Source organism: Sapajus apella, unplaced genomic scaffold (genome assembly GCF_009761245.1).
Source record: "Sapajus apella isolate SASKATOON/1434 unplaced genomic scaffold, GSC_monkey_1.0 scaffold99, whole genome shotgun sequence".
NCBI lineage: Eukaryota > Metazoa > Chordata > Mammalia > Primates > Cebidae > Sapajus > Sapajus apella.
In genome coordinates, this window is record NW_022437039.1 from 4078792 (window position 1) to 4097602 (window position 18811).

At 41.0% G+C, this 18811-nt stretch overlaps 1 protein-coding gene and 2 non-coding genes across 3 annotated transcripts in view; 2 read left to right on the plus strand and 1 right to left on the minus strand.

The window, feature by feature from the left end:
• RBFOX1 (RNA binding fox-1 homolog 1) overlaps positions 1-18811 on the plus strand; it is a 2532432-nt gene that overhangs the window by 1796999 nt on the left and 716622 nt on the right.
• Positions 48-154, plus strand: LOC116536342. The gene has a single exon (XR_004262581.1). It is a non-coding gene; the product is annotated as a U6 spliceosomal RNA (small nuclear RNA).
• Positions 7562-7667, minus strand: LOC116536347. The gene has a single exon (XR_004262587.1). It is a non-coding gene; the product is annotated as a U6 spliceosomal RNA (small nuclear RNA).

Consider the following 18811-nt stretch of genomic DNA (forward strand, 5'->3'; position numbering starts at 1 on the left):
GCCTGGGTCATAGAGTGAGACTCCATCTGAAGAAAAAAAAAAAAAAAGTGCTCGCCTTGGCAGCACATATACTAAAATTGGAATGATACAGAGAAGATTAGCATGGCCCCTGCGTAAGGATGATACACAAATTCATGAAGCGTTCCATGTTTTTAAGTTCAGCCTTATAATAGTGGCAAATAAAAGGCCTTATTTGTGTTTTTAAAAAAGGACGGAGAATGGCTTTGAGGTGAAAGCTAGAGGTACTTACACTTGAAATTGCTTCAGGTTTTATAACTCATCACATAAGTATTTGATTCTCTCCATTCTCCTATGTAAGAACCACAGAATTATTAGAAAACATATATAGGAAAAAATAATCTAGTTCCTGTGAGTCAGAAACTTTCTAGCCCCTAATAACTTTTTCCCATTGGAAGTATATTTATAGCATACAAATCTAAACTTCTTCAGTTACCTTGATAATTGGTCCCCATGTTGATGGCCCTGGGGCGTCTTGAAGGATCATCAGTGATCCAAGTATATTCCATTAGTTTTAATGTCAGGAACATTTTATTGTATCCTGATTCTCTGAAACTTGGTCATCTAAAATAACATGGCAGTTCCCAATAAATCATTCTCTTTGATTTCCTAGCCATTCTAAATATAAGAAAGCTTGATGTGGCCTTTGCTTTTAAATTCATATAAATACAGTGATATTGAATATCTCTAGAAGAATACTGAAACAGTACTGGGATTTTTAAATTTTATACTTGGACAGTCTTTTTCTGCCATTCTCTGGTTTTGTGCATGTAAGTGTATGTATACATATAAACAGATATGTGTGTGTATGTGTATATATCCAGATACCTATATTCATCCTTCTATATAAACATGCATGTTTATTACTTGAAAATACATAAGTAGGGCTTGCATACATTCTAATTACTATTGTAAGTGCTTTACAAATATTTAAGAAAGAAAAAGATTGGTAAATAAATGGGTAGCAAAAAAAAAAAAGGAAAGAAAAAAAATTTAACTCATCCACTGGCCCAGTGACTTCATGCTGTAGGCACTGTATTCTCATTTTGCCAATGGGGACAATGAGCCCCGAAGAAGCTAATTAGTTTGGGTCACAGCGCTATTGAGTGGCAGGATTGGGATTGAATCAATAATGCAGTACTTCACACAAATAATGCTTTGTAGTTCTTGAGCACTTTTCTTCATGTCAGATACAGGGATTTAATTTTTTCCTCATTCGATTTTCATAGCTATTCTATGAGTTGATTTCTATCATTATTCTTAGTTTGCAGAATGGGACTCAGAGGCTTAAAAAATAATACACGTGTAGTCACAGAGCTAGGAGCTGATGGAACTGAGCTCTGCCTCCAGGAAATCAGACTAGAGAGTTTATAATATGTTATCAAGAAAGCTGCTAGGCAGCATTGCAGATTTCTTCATCAGTTTTATACATATATGTATATATATTTATATTTACATGTACATATTTATAAGTATATTGTAAACAGATGAAAAATAAAAGCCGAAAGTACCTTTTTTTTATATTGACTGTGTTTTGCCGACAAAGGTACAATTCTCAATAGTTGTCTTTTCTCTTGGCTGAGATTAGAGAATTACCTTACCATTTCCACCAAATAATTTTAAGGTGTTTTAAGAGATGGTAAGTCCTTTTGAAGATGGGAGTAATTTGACTCAACTTCTCCTTCTAATATAAAAAATCTGCTACAAATCCACGTGTATATTTATTAAAACTGCATATTTATCAGTATGAAGTGGTATCAGCAAAACTAATGTCTTAAAGGTGCAGTTGTCAACCTAAGTTGAAAATATGTTGAACTTCCAAGAGAGAAGTGGCTGCTTGATCAGAGTTCATTTATATCCATGAGCATTGCACCAGCAATAAACTTTAAGTTAATGTTAACAATTTTAATTTGTATCTTTTAATTGTTGAATTCTGAATTGCTTTCCAGTTTCCCACAGAGTTTAATGTGTATGCAAATTATACAGCCAAGAAATTTAAGCTACAAAAGATAGACTGCAGTTTGCAAACATACCATAATTATTGCTTAATTTTTAAAGGGTCTTTCTCTTCGTCAGGGTATTGTTCAATTTCCTGAAACTGAACAGAAGACAACTTTTGGTTAATGATTAGCATAAATCTTGTAATGGAACTTAATTGAATGCCAACTTCATTGTTCTAACAACTACAAACTACTCAAATCCCTATTTCTCTGAGGTAGGGTTTCTTGCTCTCTAAGGACAAATAACTTGTCTTCTAATAATAGCAGGAAAGAGTTATCAGAACATTGATTTAATTGTTTGTAGGTTGTGTACTTCATGCAAGCTCTTAGAAAAAGGTAAAAACTCTGATGTCTATTTTAATATTATATTTCTTAATAGTTTCAACTAAAGTGCCTAACAGTCCTAACAAAATAAAGAAAAAGAATCTGAAATTGAAGATAAGTGCTGTTCTTTTGTTAAAAATCAAGGTAGGAGATGCTGAGATTTAGAAGAAATAAATAGAAATATAAATGTATGTTATATTTATCTACAATAGCATAATTAGTATATAATGATCTATTTATTTACTTAGTGTAAAATGAAGGCATCCAAATCAATTTGTTTGGTGGATTAGTTGTGATTTAACTTTGAAGCATTTATGTGTTCAAATATTTGTTGCTACATATTCCTAAAGGCTATTGGGATGTAGAAACTGGCCTGGGAGAGGATACTGAAGGATGAACAACACTCACTAGTTTCTGCCGTTGTGTTCAAGTGTTTACACAGGAAACCAAGAGATAAGAAGGTACTACAGACGGTGAAAACTAATCTGAAGGGGGGAAAATGAAGCCAGTGAGATACAAAATGGGTTGGGGATGGGGGTAGTTGTGTTAGACACGCCATCAGATGATGTCAGAACTCTTGGCAACGCGTTGGCCCTACCAGGAGCAAGAGACAGAAAGCTCTAGGTGAGAACAGCTGGTCATCTTGAAAAACCAAAAGAGGTTTTTAATTCAGTTGTATCATTGTGATCGATGACTTCTGTTGCTGTTTGGTGTCTCATAATTGCAATCCCGTTTCACGTTTTGTGTTTTTTTCTCTCAGACTATTCCAGGAATGGAGGATGTTTGATGATGGCTATAGGTTGTCTTGTACAGAAAACTTAACATACCAGGCTTTTTTGAAAGAGTAGGAAGGGCATTTTATTACAGCCTCCAGTCTAAAGTTCCTCCTAATAAGCATTTTACAAGATATCCACTAATACTGGAATTACGTTTCTTCTTTTCTTAATTAATTCACTTATTTATTTATTTATTTTTGAGTCTGAGTCTCACTGTGTCTCCTAGGCTAGAGTGCAGTGGCGCCATCTTGGCTTGCTGCAACCTCCGCCTCCCAAGTTCAAGTGATTCTCTGGCCTCAGCATCCCGAGTAGCTGGGATTACAGGCACACGCCACCACACCTGGCTAATTTTTGTATTTTTAATAGAGATGGGGTTTCACCGTGTTGGTCAGGCTGGTCTTGAACTCCTGACCTCAGGTGATCCCCTCACCTCAGTCTCCCAAATTGCTGGAATTATAGCTGTAAGCCACCATGCCCGACCTTTTAAATTTATTTATTAACTTTTTTAGAGACTAGGTCTCACTGTGTTGATCAGGCTGGTCTTAAACTCCTGGCTCCAGTGATTGCCCTGTCTTGGCTTTCATATGTGCTGGGGTTACAGGCGTGAGTCAGCGTGCCTGGCCAGGAGCTATGTTTTTAGTCCAGAACCATTGGTAGGGCAGAGTGATTTGGCGATACTTAATTTCATTCTGAATTTTTATTTATTTATTTACTTTTTTTTTTTAATTTGAGATGGAGTCTTGCCCTGTCACCCAGTCTGGAGCATTCTGATTTTTTTTAGTAGTGGTTTTAAAATGGTTTGATAATGAAAAATTTTCAAACAGACACAAAATTAGAAATTACAGTATACTGATCCCCTCATATGCCCTGCTCCAAGTTTCAACAGCTGCCAACATGTGACCAAACTTGTTTCTCTTGCACTTCAATCTTCCTCTCTCTTCCCCATCAATATTTTGAAGCAAATCCAAAATACACTATTCTTATTAAATTTATCAGTATGTATATTAGAAAAATGAGAATTCTTTTAAAAATAACTGTATATCATTAATGTTATTATGCCTTTAAAATTAGCAAGGAGCTAGATATGGTGGCTTACACCTGTAATCACAGCACTTTCCAAGGGTGAGGTGGGCGGATCATTTGAGGTCAGGAGTTCGAGACCAGCCTGACCAACATGGTGAAACACTGTCTTTATTAAAAATACAAAAATTAGCCAGGTGTGGTGACAGGCACTTGTAATTTCAGCTACTCAGGAAGCTGAGGCAGGAGAATTGCTTGAACCCATCAGGTGGAGGTTGCAGTTAGCTGAGATTGTACCATTGCACCCCAGCCTGAGCAATAGAGTGATTCCCTCACCTCCCTCCAAAAAAAGCAGTGATTCTTTAAGTGTCCAAACATCTTATTAAATTAAAATATTTCAGTACTTAAAATTACAGGATTCTCAAAGGAAAAAAGTATCGTCATTAGCATTATTACGGCTTGAAATTTGCAATGATCTCTCAATATAACCAAGCATTCTATCCATATTCTAGTCTACGTGATGATCGTACACATTTTTAAAGTTTTCTTATTTATCAGAAGTTAAAACCTGATTGATATGTCAGAAATTAAAATTAGTGAATATGTGTCTGAAGTCTGTTTTATTATGTTTGTGCCACCTCCAACTCACTGTTTGCAATCTGCTTGTTGAGGGTACTGGGCCATTTTTATTGAAGAGTGTCTATGAGGCCTGGATTTGCTAATTGAGTTTTCTCTTCTTTGTATTTTCTGTCAACTGGTGGTTAAAGCACAAGTTTGATGAGATTTTTGTTCAGTTTTGTGTTTGGCAAAAGCATGTAATAAACGTTCTTGTGTACTTTCATTAGGAAGCACATAATGCCTTTCTTTCTTGTTGTCCTTTTTGGAGAATTTTACCAGTCACTAACAATCATGACCATCACTCCTTTTTTCATTTATTAGGTAGAATACTTCTACAGAGAAATCTTTTACTAATTCTTTGCTTACCCTGAGATATAGTTCATATGAGAAAAATAAGGTATATGCATCTTCCTTTGTTTTTGTTTTTTTCCAGTTTTCAAATTAGTTTCAGTTAGTTTGCTTGCGTATTCCAAGGATGACTAATCATCATTCTTAATGTCTATTCTGAAGCTCGATCATTGAGCAGTGGGAACCTCTCTCTGTTGTCTCCTTGTCCAGACAGAGAGCTTCCTTGCTTTGTGAGATGATAAGGTGTTCCTGGTCAATGTCTGTATTCCCACCCTGGCCCTGACTCTCTACGTATATTTTGAGATGGAGTCTCGCTCTGTCACCCAGAATGGAGTGCAGTGCCATGATCTCGGCTCACTGCAACTTCTGCCTCCTGGGTTCAAGGGAAGCTCCTACCTAAGCCTCCCAAGTAGCTGGGATTACAGGAATGTTCCACCATGCCTGGCTAGTTTTTGTATTTTTAATAGAGATGGGGTTTCACCATGTTGGCCAGGCTGGTCTCAAACTCCTGACCTCAAGTCATCCACCCAACTCAGCCTCCCAAAGTGCTGGGATTAAAGGCATAAACCACCATGTCCAGCCTCTATTATTTCTTTATAGAAGCTTTTCAGAACCAGGAGGCAGCTCAGTTAGAGAGATTTTATGTATATCTTTATTATTACCATTTTAACTCTATTCACCACCTGTCTCACCTTTTCTTAGTAAGCAGGGAGTCCCCGTAGTAAGCATGGGTCCCCACAATAGGAGAGCAGTTCTATTTTGTACTTCTGAAGTCTGTTCTTGTGCATAGATTGAGCACGTGGGTAAACTCTTGGCATTTCGAGTGACCAATATTCCTGGGCGTGGTTGCTTCAGAGATTGGCACATGATCAGGTGGACTGCTTAGAGATTTCTGTGGGACTTTGCTCTCAGACTGTATGGAGAAATTATTTGTTTCTCATGGATTATTGGTCTTTTTAGGTGAGTCTAGAGTTATGGTGGCCATCCACCTGTCAATTTATAGACACACAATCTAAGAAATTTGGAAAGGGAAAAATCTTGATCCTGTCCCTTGAGGTCCTGGATACAGTGGTGCATGAAGTTAATCTGCCTGCTTTTGAACTTTGCAAGCATGTGAGCCAATATATTTCCTTTTATCCTCTAAAGCTATTTTGTCTGTGTGCATGTGTGTGAGCATGTGTGTTTACATGTGAAATTGCCCTGTCTAATATGAAGGTTTTCTATTTTCCCAACAAGGAGGAGATTTTCAAAGATCTTTTAAAGTATTGTCAATAACAGTAGGTGGCTTAAAACACATTTCCTGAATGTCGGCTTTGTCTGAGGAATGTGTTGTGGTAGCTGTTACATAATAAAGGGAAATTAGGCTGATAGGACTTTCTGTCAATATCCTAATGTACTCAGTGTGTTAAGATATGGCTAGACATTAGAATAACACCAGGCGGAAACTTAGGGAGTTAGAAAGTGTGGAGAATGTAGGAAGGGAGATGAGGTCAAACTGTTGTTACAATTATTTTCTGCAAACTGTAAGTCGATCTTGATCATCTTCCCCTGCCCTCCCCACCCCATTGTGTTTTGTTTCCTAAAGAAAGATAATACAATCAGGTCATGCTTTACAAAGAATTGTTTTGCAGGAGCACTGCATAAAATAGGTTTAAAGAAGAATGAAAGATGCTAGACAGATCGTTTAAAAATGAGCTTCTGGGCAGGGCCTGGTGGCTCACACGTGTAATTCCAGCACTTTGGGAGGCCAAGGCAGATGGATCATGATGTCAAGAGATCGAGATCATTTTGGCCAACATCGTGACACCCTATCTTCACTGAAAATACAAAATTAGCCGGGCATGGTGGCGCACACCTGTAGTCTCAACTGCTTGGGAGGCTAAGGCAGGAGAATTGCTTGCAGTGAGATGGAGGTTGCACTGAGCCGAGATCGAGAATAAAAGGGAGTTTCTGAACCCCTGTGAAATCCTGCTCTCAGGAATCTATATTTACACACTTTAAAAGTAAAATAAAACCTGGGGTTGAAATCAGGTATTAAAATACCTCTAGGGAATAACTAAAGACTTCGAGGAAAGTTTTGTTAGCTATAAACTCAAAGGTTGATACATACAGCATCAAAGGAACATAGGAAAGTTCACTTGATGCTATAATTATTAAATACAAAGAATATAATTAAGTTCGTATGTTTTAGGAAAAAAACATGGTATGCATATCAAGCCTAATTTTATTAATAGAACTTCTTGAGATGAGACTAAAGGACAGTTCCTTGTCCAGATTCTACTCGTAAATTGCAAGTACTCACTAATGATTTTCAGAGGATTGCTTATTTGGTAAATTGGCTTTCACTGGATCAATGAAATGGTCATTAGAACAGCTATCAATAAATGTATCTGCTTCCCTTTAAAAAATACCTGTTTTCCCAGTGTTCCCTATCTGGGCAGTGGGGGAGGGTTAAATTTAAAAATGTAACACTTCATGAATTTGCTTGCCATCTTTGCACAGGTGCCTTGACAACTTTTCTGTATCATTCTGATTTCAGTGTATGTGCTGCCAGTGTGAGCACTAGAAATCAGTTTTGTGTTTAATAGAACATCTTTTTGAATCTTACGAATAAACCTATCTATTAATTAGATTAAATTAACTCAATTCGGATACCTAAGGTTGTATTGGTGTGTTATTAAACTCCTCAACATCAGGATAGAAAGGAAGACACTTTGGGATCAGGCCCTTTGCACCCCTGCTTTATTTACTCACACAGACCCCAGCTGCTCAATATTTGGCTCTGAGGAAGTCACCATAGCCTGTTTTCCGCGCAGGATTGGAGGATCAGTAACTTGGTCTACCAGCACTGCGAGAGAGAGAGAGAGAGAGAGAGAGAGAGAGAGAGAGAGAGACCATATCTTTGTCATAGACATATCCTAGCTGTGAATCTAAGATTTATTAATATAATGAATCTCTGTTTAATGGCGTTTAGAGCCGTTTTCTTGAAAAGCTCAAAACTTGTATCCCACTGTCTGGGCTTTTTTTTTTTTTTTTTTGAGACAGGGTCTTGCTCTGTCGTCCAGGCTAGAGTGCAGTGGCACAATCTCAGATCACTGCAACCTCTGCCACCCAGGTTCAAGCAGTTCCCCTGCCTCAGCCTCCTAAGTAGCTGGGACTACAGGCATTTGTCACCATGCCCAGCTAATTTTTTTACTCTTTTTAGTAGAGATGAGGTCTCACCACATTGGCCAGGATGGTCTCCATCTCCTGACCTTGTGATCCGCCCACCTTGGCTTCCCGGAGTGCTGGGATTAGAGGCTTGATCCACCATGCCCAGCCACATCATTTCTACATAGGGAAAATATACAAAAGCCAGGTTATAACCAGAAAGACGTATGGCAAGCTGGTATTGAAGAAAGGAGAAGTAGCTGTGAGAGACCAAGGATTGGCTGCACCAGATTAAAATAACCTAATCCACGTGTCTCTACAAGCACTGGGCCAGTTGTTGGAACCTGTTGGGACAGAACAGGCTGAATCCTTGAACAAACAGGCTAGGCGCAGTGGCTCACGCCTGTAATTCCAGCAGTGTGAGGCCAATGTGGGTGGATCACTTGAGGTCAGGAGTTTGAGACCAGCCTGGCCAACATGGTGAAACTCCATCTCTACTAAAAATACAGAAAGTGAGCAGGACATGGTGATGGGTACCTGTAATCCTACCTCCTTGGGAGGCTGAGGCAGGAGCACTGCTTGAACCCAGGAGGCAGAGGTTGCAGGCAGCTGAGATTGTGTCATTGCACTCTAGCTTGGGTGACGAGTAAGATTCTGTCTCAAAACAAAACAAAACAAACACATATCCTCACAGGACATACAGTAGGAAAAGATGAGTGCTAATGGCCTTCCCCTGACCTTTCAAGAGAATCTAAAGATCCCTTGCTTGCATTCCAGTCATCTTCCTCCCTTTGCATGAGACTGTGTTCTTGCTTGCTTATGGGGAGGAAGACTAAGTTGCCCCATGGAATAGAGGGCTGGCAAGGAAACATCCCAATACCGTTAGTATTTCTTGTTGAAGGACAAAATGAGAAAAGTTTCTGGGTGATGCCTAGAAAGGTGATTGACAGGAACAGGGAAAAGGAACCCAGGAATGACAAGTAAATCAGAAAGTTGGCACTATGGTAAGCGTTTTATATTTTTTTTATCTCGAGAAATAGAAAAGCAGCCCCTGGAAGATCCTATCAGCGATGACTTGGTGTCGGTCAGAGCCAGCCTGACACTCACAGATAGACTTTGATGTTATCCTGTTGAACACAAACAATTTCATAGAATGTCAGCATCAGACAAGGTTATCTCAGGATTGCGGTGGGTCAGGAAAAGACAAGACCACTAGGTGATCATGTCTAAACTCAGTCAGAAACATGGACCTTTCCCTAAATCACAGAATGAGCAGGTCATCTTCCTCTTCTGGTTCATGTGAGTGACGGCTGCTTCCTAACCAACTACAGCTCTCCCTTGACTAAAGTCTTCCCTACTTCTGGGTAAGAGTTAGGAAGATAACCAGCGATATAATAGTTCCACTTTCTGACAGCATCCAATTCAGAGAAAAGCCTCACTTCTTTGAACCGTACTGAGGAATACGTAACACAAAGACAAATCCTTTAAGAAGTTGTCCCTGACAACTTATTTATTGAGGTAGTCTGTGGTTCCCCAGAGTATATGTTCTCCCTTGCAACAGGTAGTAAACCCTACTCTGTTCAAATACAGGTGTGCTTTTAAGCATCTTTGGCTAGAGAGCATGAGTAATGCCATTAAAAAAAAATTTTTTTTTAGAGCCAGGGTCTCTGTTGATGAGGCTGGAGTGCATTGTTGTGATCATAGCTCACTGCAGCCTAGAACTCCTGGGCTCAAGCAATCCTCCCACCTCAGCCTCCTAAGTAGGTAGGACTACATTTGGGAACCACCACACATGGCTAGGTTTCAGGTTTTGTAGAGACAAGGTCTCCCTCTCATGCTCATGCTGGTCTTGAACTCCTGGACTCCAGTGATCTTCCTTCCTTGGCCCCCCAAAGTGCTGAGACTACAGGCATGAGCCACTGTGCCTGGCCATTAATTTCATTAAAAAAATAAAGCCTGTGTATAAGAGAACACTTAGCGAAGTTAAGTCATTTAGCCAAGGACACTCAACTCCCAAGCAGTGGAACTACACTTTGAACCCTGGCATTTCATGTCACCTTCCCTTATGGACCCACTATCTTGTCTTTTCCATGTTTTCATAGTCTTAGTTTTCTACCGCTGCCAGAACTACAACACGTTTGGCAGCTCCAGATAACAAATACCTGTGATCTCATGGTTTTGTAGTTGAGGGGAGGAAGACTAAGTTGACCCACAGAATAAAGGGATGGCAAGGAAACATTCCAACACAGTTCGTATTTCTTGTTGAAGGACAAAAAGAGAAAAGTTTCTGGGTTATGTCTAGAAAGGTAATTGACAGGAAATGGGGAGTCTAGTTGGCTCAACTGGTTTCTACACTGTGGGTTTTTCTTTGGCTGTTTGCAGTCTGATCAGGAGGGTCTGAGAAGAGTCCATTTCTAAAGTCCTTCAGGTTGTCAGCAGAATCTCTTTCCTTGCAGCTGTAAAGCTGAGGTCTCCATTTCCTTGCTGGCTGCCAGCACAGGGCCTTCTCTTAGCTCCTGGGGGTCTTTTACATCCTTTCATGACACGTGGATTTATCCTTCTCATAGTCAACAGCAGTACAAGTGCTTCTCACCCTTGAAATCTCGTTGACTTCTTTTCCCACATCTTGATCGCAACTGGAGAAAATCTTGTGTTTTTAAGGGCTTTTGTGATTTGATGGGATTCTCCCCAATAATCCAGAACCATCTCCCAATTTTTTTTTGAGGTGGAGTCTCTCTCTGTCACCCAGGCTGGAATGCAGTGGCGTGATCTCAGCTCACTGTAGCCTCTGTCCCCCGGGTTCAAGCGATTCTCCTGCCTCAGCCTCCCTAGTAGCTGGGATTACAGGTGCCTGCCACAGCACCCAGCTAATTTTTGTATTTTTTGTAGAGGCAGGATTTCACCAAGTTGGCCAGGCTGGTCTTAAACTCCTGACCTCGTGATCTACCCACTTTGGCCTCCCAAAGTGCAGCGATTAAAGGCATGAGTCACCGTACCTAGCCCATCTCCCTGTTTTTAGGTGCATACCTTTGTTAACATCTACAAAATTCTATTTGTCATGTCACGCATCACATTGGCGGGTGCTGGGGATTAGGACATGGCTATCTCGGGAAAGGAGGTCATAATTTTGCCTACTGCACATAGTTGCACAACTGCCCATTCTCCAGCCATCTTTGACTATTTAAATCATTCTTTCAATATAAGATGTTTCTTTCAATATAATACATTTCTACTCTTTCTTGTTTGGAAGCTCTTCTCTTTAACACGACTTTGAATATACTTTTGTCGCTAACTTCTTAACCAATCAGGGTAAACTCCCATCAAAATGATCTCATTTCACTACATGCATGTCTTTAGAAACTGTGAGGATGAGGTGAGGCTGCTGTCAGTGAAGGCTGCACGCTCCTGTGCGTTTCTGTAGCCAACCCAGTCGACACCTTAGCATTAGGAAATATCAGCATGGGCGTGCAAAAGTCTATATGTGATCTTCTCAGGCTTGCTAGCCAGGGCCTCCTAATATAACTTGTGCCCTGAGAAATACATGAAATGGCAACAGATTTCAGAAATGGTAGCAAACAAACAAACAAAAAAACAGTAAAATGCTGGGCATAGTGTCCCTTACCCACCTTAGCATTATGTACATTCAATTAAGAGCAAACTTGGATCCAGTTTTCAGTCCTGCCTACACATGTTGCCCTATCTTGTTTCATGTGCAAGTTCTCACTGAAAAAAATAGGTATCCACAACATAATGGAAATAGCTGTTACCAAAGAAAACGCAACAGGATGATATTTTTGGTGAATTGGCTTTAATGAGTCTTGAATGAACAGCATGAAGTTTTAGAAAGTAAACTTTAGGCTAGGTGCGGTGGCACATGCCTGTGATCCCAGCACTTTGGGAGGCTGAGGCCAATGCATGACAAGATCAAGAGTTTGAGACCAGTCTGGCCAATGTGGTGAGACTGTGTCTGTATTTAAAATGCAAAAAGTAGAGGGACATGGTGACGTACCTGTAATCTCAGATATTCAAGAGGCTGAGGCAGCAGAATTCCTTGAACCCAGGAGGCAAAGGTTGCAGAGAGCTGAGATCACATCTCTGCACTCCAGTCTGGGCGACAGAGCAAGACTTTGTCTCAGAAAAGAAAAAACAAGTAAGTAAAATTTAGTAAACAAGAGTAATAACTCAAAAGATTGAAGGTTGACGACTATGCCAATGAATTCCCTCCTTCCTTTCCCCCTCCTTTCTCCCTCCCTTCTTTCCTCCCTCCCTCCCTCCTTTTCTCTCTCCCTTCCTTCTTTTTTCTCTCTTTTTCTTTCTCTCTCCTTTCTTTCTTTCTCTCCTCTTCCTTCCTCTTCTCTTTCCTTCTCTGTTTCACTAATTCTTTTTCTTTCTTCTTTCTCTCTTTGTACATGTATAATTTGAAGACACTGCATCAAGCAGTGTGATGCAGTCAGAAGCACTTTAAAATGAAGAAGACCTCTCGCCACAGTGACAAATCCAAGGGTTTCAGGTCTTGCAAGAAACCCTGCAGATCACTAACACACAGCCATAAGAATGTATTGACTGCGGCCCAAGCACAGGAGAAGATTGATCAATCCAGCAGACTTGCATTAATTGTGAAATAGAAGGGATGATGCGATCAATGATAGGAATGAAAGTGCAGCAGTAACGATGCCAAATCCAGCTAATCCAATAATGGAGAAGCTGATGTATAGCATATTGGAATTCCACCGTCTGGGCACTTGTCACCATAAAGAATATCCCACAATTATGGGGAAAAATTGAGCAGGCAGCAGTTGAGCCAACCTAATCAGCCTGATGCCACAGTAGTTCTCCTGATTAAACACTAAATTAAGTGGTGCTCAGCTCTGTAACCTGCCTGCCTTATGAAAAATAATCCTACAGCTAACTTGAAAAGTTTGTATTTTAATCAAAATAAACTAGGAATATTAAAATATTCCTGGGCTATTTTGGTGCCATTTAGCTGTGAACGTGTTTAACAATTTATAAATGGATCTTTTGCCATTGGCTACAAGAAAAAAGAGTCCAAAGCTATACTGGGAAGTAAGGCTTCCTGTGCTAAAAATCAATTAGATTTGATAGAAGCTCAGAGAACTCGTAAGAAAAAAAAAATGCACTCAAGAGGACCTGGGAGAATTCAAATTTAGTTAACTTCTATAACGGTTTGCCTAAGGGCATAAACTCTAGTCTTTGCTGCAAAGCACGTGATCATTCCAGGAGGGGTGAGGCTTAATCGGCTGTGAATACTGTGAGGATCCCTTATACATATGTGTCATTATTAAGTCCTGCAGCTCACATGTACAGACAACCTGGGGCTACATGGCAAATTCTCCAGAACCAAGAGAAAACTGCTTTTCATGAACACTTAGAGAACACAAGAGAAAACTTGCATTGTGAGCTTCACACCCAGTCTGATGGGACTTTCTGAATAGACGCTCGCCCTAGGACACACACTGATGAGACCTTGGTGATTATTATATGTATTGACCAATGAGACTTCTTAGAGTTTACAGAGTTCATGAACATCCACCAAGCCCAGCAGCTAGATATCTGGTGGCCAGTGAGGGAGGTGTGGGTTGGAAAAGGAGGGAGAGACACTGATCACGTCTCCCCTCTTTTCTCTCTTTTTTTTTCTTTTTAGACAGAGTCTTTGTTGCCTAGGCTAGAGTGCAGTGGCATGATCTTGGCATACTGCAACCTCTACCTCCTGGGTTAAGGTGATTCTCATACCTCAGCCTCCTGAGTAACTGGGATTGTAGGTGCATGCCACTACTGCCTGGCTAATTTTTGTATTTTTAGTAGGGACAGGGTTTCATCATGTTGGCCTGGCTGGTCTCGAACTCCTGGCCTCAGGTCATCTGTCTGCCTCTGCCTCTGCCTCCACCTCCCAAGGTGCTGGGATTACATGCGTAAGCCACTGTGCCCAGCCCTCATCTCTTCTTGAGCAGAAGATGTTGTCCCGATGAGGTTCTCCCGCCATAGCAAGGCCCTGGGCAGGAGGATACATTAATTTCTTGAGCTGTTCTTTCCTGTTCTATTTTATGTGTTGTTTGTTTTTAAGTCGATTTGTTGCCTGGCCTTTTAATTGAAGGCACTTTTTTTTTTCTGGGTGGGAAAGGATTATTGAAAGAAGAGAGGTATTCAGGCTGTGTCTTATTTAATTGAAAAGTCAAAAACTGCAGAAGGATTTGGATTTATTTGATTTCAATAATTAACAGTCATTTGCGGAGCCCTCATACCATTCCAGGGCTGGTTCTAAGGGCTTTTGCAACATTAACTCATGTAATTCTTTTAATGATTCTGAGGTCAAGATGTTATGATCATTTTCACTTTGCGGAAGAGGAAACTGAAGCCCAGAAAGCTTAAGCGATTTGCCAAGGTCTTAAAAAACGCAAGTGTGGCAGATGGGGATTGAAACCAGGCAGGCTCTTTGCTGCTGTGTCTTGTTAAAACAGGTTGGGCCTTCCACGTTGTTTTTGGTCAGTGATATCCGTCATGGGAAGTGGGAAGGAGTGGGGTGCCTGTGGATGATGTTAGCTCCAGTGGTATTGCATGCTTTTCCACACCATCTGCTGCACATACCTCTCTGTAGACATGCCCTTCATTCATCCTCTGATGTTGACTGAGTAGATCATGATGGGGCGTTCTGATCAATGAGGTCTAAGCCAGCCACTCTAGGTCAGACCAGATTATCCAGACCTCCAAAATAATAAGTGAACTTTAGGCCAGACATAGGAATTGCCAATGAGAAACAGCTCCAGAATCCATCCAGCAAAGATCCAGAATAATTATAGGATGAGACCATGATCACTATCATTTATTGACCATCACTGAATGCCGGGAGCTTTTGTGCATGTTTTTGTTTCACTCTCTTAAGTCTTCCATAACTCTTCAAGAAAGAAGGAATTGTCCCAATTTTAAAGATACAAGATCTGAGGCTGACAGACTGAATGCCTGGCAGGTGAGGCCTCATAACTATTGATGACAAACCTGGGAGTAAATCTTAGGTCTCTTCAATTCTATCACCTTTCATCTACGAAACCACTCATCCCTCAGGCGGGTCTCTGGGGCTACATGGGTGTATCATAGGCAAGGAGCCATCAATCACTCCTGACATGGAGAGTCACATCTGTCTCATTTCCCAAGTCATGATAACAACTGCCTGGAAAAGACAAGAGGGACAAGGATGTTCGAACACCTTATCTCTGATCTCCTTTCTCTCTGGTACAGCGTGGTTCTGAAATACTATTAACAAAACCATGGATAGGAGTTGTGCCTCAGAAAAACTAAATGAGATCCATCAGAATTTTCTTCATCATGAGATGGTTAGTTTTAAGCTCACTTTGTCAGCAAAGGAAGGCCAGAGTGACTTGCTTTATCATTTTGGGGAAGCTGTGCACACTGGGTTGGAGGATAAATCATGCTTTCCTTGAAGTTTTGATCCATTCCTTTTTCTTTTTTTGGAGACAGAATTTTACTCTTGTTGTCCAGGCTAGACTGCAATGGTGTAATCTCAGCTCACTGCAACCTCCATCTCCTGGGTCAAAGCAATTCTCCTCCCTCAGCCTCCCGAGTAGCTGGAATCACAGGCATGCACCACCATGCCTGGCTAATTTTGTATTTTTAGTAGAGACAGGGTTTCTTCATGTTGGTCAGGCTGGTCTCAAACTTCCAACCTCAGGTGATCTGTCCACTTTGGCCTCCCAAGATGCTGGGATTACAGGCATGAGCCACTATGCCCAGCCAAGTTTTGACCCATTCTGACAAACTGATATATTACTGTGTTCAGACTGCCATAACAAAATGCCATAGAGTGGGTGACTTGAACAAGAGATACTTATTTTCTCATAATTCCGGAGACTGGAAGTCCAGGATCAGGGTGCCAAGTTGGTTCAGGTCTTGGTAAGGGCTCTCTTTGTGGCTGGCAGATGGCCACCTTCTCACTCTGCCTTCAGTGGCCTTTCCTTAATGTGCACAGGTGGAGGGACAGAAAGTCATCTTGCTCTTCCTCTCCTTTTAAGGGCAGTAATCCCAATATAGGGATCTTACTTTTATGGTGTTATCTATTCCAAAGTCCCATCTCCAAATGTCTTTATACTGAGGGTTAGAGATTCCAAGTACGAATTTGTGGTGTAATGCTCTGATGCTCATTGGCTTTGTGACTGAGAATGAGCCAATCAGTTCTCTAAGCCTCATTTCTTTAATCAAAAAATGCTTGTAGTCCCTGCTCACATAGGACTGCTGAGATAATTCAGTGAAGTAAGGTATATTAGGAGCTTAACTCAGTGTTTTGCTCATATTATGTGTGCAGTAAATATAAACCATTCCCTGTCAGTTGAGGGAAGTGTTGCCCACTTTCTGACCCAGAAAACATGTGACAATGTCTGGAGACATGTTTGCTTACTACAACTGGGAGGAGGATGCTACTGGCATCTAGCAGTTGGAGTCAAGGCATGCCTCTCAGCATCCTCCAGTACATAGGACAGTCCCTGAAGCAAAAAATTGTCTGTGTCAAAATGTTAGCAGTGCTGAGGTTGAGAAACTCTGATATAACCTATCATTGCAACGTAACTACTAATGTTATATTCCCTGGAATCAGGGACTGGAGAGGATGAACTTAACAAATTACATAAATTCTGTTTTCTTAGAGAGGGTGTTTTTGTCTCTTGCCCAGGCTGGAGTGCATCAGCACAGTCACAGCTCATGGCAGCCTCAAACTCCCAGGCTCAAGCAATTCTCTCACCTCAGCCTCCCAAGTAGCTGGGATTACAGGTGTGCACCACCGTGCCCAGTTAAGTATTCAAAAAATTGTAGAGATTGGGTCTCACCATATTACTCAGGTCATTCTTGAGCTCCTGATTTCAAGCAATCCTCCTAGTTCAGCCTCCCAAAGGGCTGGGATTACAGATTTGAGCCACTGCACCTGGCTATAGTGCTATATATTACTCTCCCTACATCAAGATTCTCCATAAGAGAAGGAAGAAGGGGTTTCAGGGAACTTCAGGACCAAGTAGGTAACAGTATTTTCTCAGTATGTTAAAAATAAATACACAGTGTAACTGGGATTGCAGATTTATTGGGACAGGGAATTGTGTATACAGAATAAAGGCTTAAAAAGAACTGTCCAGGGTGCTGAAACTGTGACCAATGAAACTAAACCTTTTCAAATGATGTATAAACTGAAGATTTTGTTTGTTTTCGAGTTGGAGTCTTGCCCTGTCACCCAGGCTGGAGTGCATAGTGGTATGATCTCAGCTCATTGGATCATCAACCTCCTGGGTTCAAGCAATTCTCCCACTTCAGCTTCCCGGGTTGCTAGGATAAAAGGCATGCACCAACACCCCTGGCTATGTTGTTGTTGTTATTATTTTTTTAGTAGAGATGGTGGTTTCACCATGTTGGCAAGGCTGGTCTTGAACTCCTGACCTCACATGATCCACCCTTCTCAGCCTCCAAAAGTGCTAGGATATCAGGCATGAACTAGCATAGCTGGTCTGAAACTGTAGTTTAAGTGGGATAAATATCTTTGCAAAAATAAATGCAAAAGATTGGGAAAATATATTCTGGATTTGATTCTTCTCAGTCTTTCTGGTGTTTTAATTTATTTATTTAGATGGAGCCTTGTTCTGTTGCCCAGGCTGGAGTTCAGTGACATGATCTGATCTCACTGCAACCTCTGCCTCCAGGTTCAAGCAGTTCTGCCTCGGCCTCCTGAAATAGCTGGGAGTATAGGCATGCACCACTATGCAAGACTAATTTTTTGTATTTTTAGTGAAGGTAGGGTTTCACCATGTTGGCCAGGCTGATCTTGAACTCCTGACCTCGTGATCTGCCTGCCTTGGCCTATTAAAGTGCTGGGATTACAGGCGTGAGCCACTACACCTGGCCTTGCTTCTCAGCCTTTCAAGGTAATGGAAATTGAATCTTGAATTGGAGAGAATGGGTGATAAACTAGAAACTAAGTTTCTTCTTTACCAGGCTATATGCTTTATGAATGCAGGGATTGTGTTTATCTTTTTCATGCATTATGGGTTAGCACAACTTTGGGGTCAGTGGTAGAGTCAAGGGTCATTTCTTGTTCTCTTCCTCCTACCCACTGTCAGCGGTCTGGGTTTGTCATGGTGGCAGCAGTAGATGCATTCAATGACACTGTGAAGGCATTAGTATCATTACAGACACTGAGGCTGTGGATGAGCATATGTCCTGGGATGGCAAATCAGAAACTACTCACATTCCTGAGATCGTTCTCCTAGACTCTGGAGAAGATCTGGAGCTTGGCTTCTCAGCCTTTGCTGGGCATCAGAATTACCTCAGAGTTGGCAAAAACAGGGAAACTTGGGCCGTTTGGAATCTGAGTCTCCTGGAGTATAAGGCACTGAGCAGGGAGTTTGGGTTAACAGTGTTCAGACAGTGACTGGGGAGAGGAAAAAGTATTTTTCCCCTTCCTAAATCAAACATCAATTAATTTTCAGAACTACGTTGGATAGAAAGCTGTTCACATTATTTCTGAGCTTTTGGCTTATCTAAGAGCACTTA